General features: G+C 40.5%; 1 non-coding gene across 1 annotated transcript; it reads right to left on the bottom strand.

Annotated features, from left to right (window-relative positions):
• Nucleotides 1-2833: 2833 nt before the first annotated feature.
• LOC117277591 (small nucleolar RNA R71) lies at nt 2834-2940 on the bottom strand. Its single transcript, XR_004507899.1, has one exon. It is a non-coding gene; the product is annotated as a small nucleolar RNA R71 (small nucleolar RNA).
• Nucleotides 2941-3571: the final 631 nt, after the last annotated feature.

Here is a 3571-nt window from a genome sequence, read left to right as displayed (position 1 = left end):
CATCCTTTATTAAGAGTGTTTTGTATGAGAGTTAGTGTTGGGAAGCACTTGTGTGAACCCTTTCTTTGGAGTGATCTTGTGAGGTTATTCTCTTAGGGTATTTGGGATTAATTAGAGTGTTTACTCTAATTTTGTACTCTCTTTTGTACTCTTGTTGCTATAGTGAAATTGCTCCTCTTTGCTTATAGACATAGGTCACTTTGACCGAACCACGTTAAAGTTGTGTCTTCTTTATATGCTTTAATTGCCGTTGTTATAAACTTCCATTGTCTTTGTTATTGATATTATACCATTGTTTGGCTAAATTCCGCACTACCCGGGTTCCCGATCCTAACACTACTTTTTCAGTATACCTCTCCTCGTCACGAAATAACCAATTGGTTGGCACCACTAGGGTATGTGCCAAGCTCAAAGGTGCCTAAACTAGGGATTGTGTCACTCAACCATGATGTGTGTGTACAACAATAGCCCGTCTTCAAATTCACTCCTAGTTTCATTCCGGGAATGAGATTTTTTGTTGGATAATCGAAACTCTACGATTGAACTGGTCCAAAGCTTCCATTTGCACATGATTCTCCGAGGACTAAATTTCCAGAATCCAACATTGTAGCACTTACATTGTTCTTACTGGTGGAAACGTCTTTGGAATGTTTGATGGTAATCGTCTCTCTAAGATGACTGATCCTTGACCCACCATCAGTATCAATTATAACGACACCAGACAAATCAAGAAAAGGAGCATTGCGATTGGCCACTGATGTGTGGCTATAATTCCATATAGTAGTACATTATTTACCTTACATTTTATGTGCTTTAATGTTAAACTACACTTTATTTGCGCGTAATGGAGTCTATTTTATGTGTAGGTACATTGGAGATGAAAGTAGAGAAAAATGAATATTTAAAGTATAAAGCGTGCTCGAAAATAGTTGAAAAGAAGAAAGAAAGAAGTGAGCAGCGGAAAAATGAGGAAGCTGGCGAAGCGAGCTATTGAGCTCGCGTTAGAGCTGGCGAGGCGAGCCTTTGAACTCACGAGGAAGCAACGACGCGAGGGATGAGGCGAGGTTGAGCTTGCATGGAGGAAGGTGTCGCATGGTCTGGGGCGAGGTTTTACCTCGCGAGGCACGGTCTGAGGCAAGCCTGATCCGGATTTTGAAGGCTTATTTCATCTCCTTGTTTGACTAGGACTGGCTATGTCATTTAGGTCTTTTCCTACACGTATAAATAGACATTAAATACCACTTTTGAAGGAGTTTTGCAACCAGAGGCAAGAATAGCTTGTGGAACACCCGTTGGGGGACAGAATCATCGATGTCTACATTCCTTCATCTTTACTTTGTAATTTATTTATGCAAAATACTTGGGAAATATTTACTATGAGTATGAGTAGCTAAACTTCTAATCTAGGGTTTTGATGGAACCTATTGGAGGATGATTTTCCTTTACGTTAATATAGATTTGCCATAGTTTTTCTCTATTTGTTCAACTACGTTTATATTGTGGTTGGTTGAAGAGCTCTCAATCGACTGTGCATATTTAGTGTGTATTACTCGGAAGAGAGTGCATATTTAGGTAGTTGTTGAACAACATCACTCCTAACATATATGAGGGATCAATACGGAGGGTTCAAAGGTGGGATTAGGAATAACGAAACCTTGGTGCGATTCGATTGAGCCGTAACTTAGTGCCAGCTAGCATAATTCGGAAGAATATGTCTGGTAAATTATCGTAGTTACTCGGGAGAGAATTACAATACTCTGAGAGCTCATGAGCGGTAGAGAAAACTTAGGCAAATTAATAGGAAATGTAGCGGAAAGGATTCCGACAATAGGGGAAATCAGAACCTTAGACCATTCCAATTCTTGTCTACAACTTGTTCGTAGTTAGTTATTAATTACTGCATTTTCATTACGTGATATTTAGTTAGTAAACATCTAAATTGCTATTTAAATATTTCTGAATATTGATTGCGTGAATTTGTGTGAGTCTAGTAGTTGTGCTTAATAGGTCAATTCCATGTGGGATTCGACTCCGGACCTGTTAACCGGAATATATTTGCAACGACCGCTTAGTCCTTTTTATAAGGTATAGTTGGGCGTAATCAAATCTTGGCGCCGTTGCCGTGGAATTAACGGTGTTATTAATTGCAGCTAAAAGAAGTGCTTGAATTCTTAGTGTAGTCAATATTCTTCATTTTAAACTAAATACATTGAAATTCTAACGTTTGTAGTCTTGGGTGTTATAGGTGCATGCCTAGAAACTCCTCAAGAACTGGTGAATTGTTCGAAGCATTATCAGATCCTGAGAAAGTTTTCAAGGCACTGAATCATGCAAACAAGAAGGGCAAACAACAACAGAACTCAACAAAACAAATCGAACCAGACATGGATGACGGAATAGAAAATCCAAACAACAGAAACAATACGAATGACCCGAACAATCAGGGTGTGGTGCCTCTTATTCCAGAAGCAGCATTGTACGATTGGACACAACCCACCGCCGAAAATTTGGCAACCGCAATTGCAGTCGCTCAGATACAAGCAAAATTATTTCAAATCACAAACAACATGCTACATTTGTTGCAGAACAAGGGACTGTTCTCAGGGTCTTACATTGAAGATTCTCAGCAACATCTAAAAAATTTCCTGTCGATATGTGTCACTCAAAGGCAACCTAATGTGACACCGGAAGCAATAAAGCTATTATTTTTCCATTCTCGGTGACAGGAGAGGCTCAGACTTGGCTTAATTCACTCCCCATAAACTCCATCACTACTTGGGAGGAATTAGTCAAGCAAGTTTTGAACAAGTTCTACCCACCCAATAAGACTGCCAAACAAATTGATGAGATATTGAGCTTCAGGCAGAGACCAACAGAAACACTACAAGAAACGTGGGAGAGGTTCAAGGGTATGCTGGTTAAGTGTCCACATCATGGCATTCCAGATCAGATGTTGGGGCAGAGGTTCTACATGGGATTGGCAGACAGCTTAAAGGCCATTGTTGATTCTTCAGCAGGTGGAGCATTTTTGAGAAAATCATTCAGAGAATGCAAGATCCTACTTGATAAAATGGCTCAAAACTCAGGATGGATGACAAGAGACTCTATGATCACTCCTGTCATTCACGCAGTGGCTTTGGACCCAAACAAGTCCATAGCCAAAAATATGGCCACTCTGATGATGCAAATGAGTATCCTCACCAAAAAGATCGATGAATCAGGCCAGAAGCAGCAGGTACACATGGTTGACGCGACTAATGGGGGCTTATGTACACCAAGCATTAACCAACCACATGTATGCTCTTGGAGTGCGAAAAGTGACAACCAGCACTATCAGGAAGATATGAACTATGTGGCCCACTATGGAGGACAGAGGCAAGGTGGTCAGAATTGGGGGAAATAGAATCAGCAATATAGACCAGCACAGCAGCAGTACAATAATAGCAACAATTCTGGAGCTATGCGAACACAGGGTCAAGTTGTGCCGTACCAAAGGCAACAGGGATACAACCAGCAAAATCAACAGCCTCAATAATAGCAAATAGTGAGACAAGATGATGGGTTGTCTGAA

This window comes from Nicotiana tomentosiformis, chromosome 11 (genome assembly GCF_000390325.3).
Source record: "Nicotiana tomentosiformis chromosome 11, ASM39032v3, whole genome shotgun sequence".
In the NCBI taxonomy this organism is placed as follows: Eukaryota; Viridiplantae; Streptophyta; class Magnoliopsida; order Solanales; family Solanaceae; genus Nicotiana; species Nicotiana tomentosiformis.
This window is presented reverse-complemented; position numbering and strand designations above follow the sequence as displayed.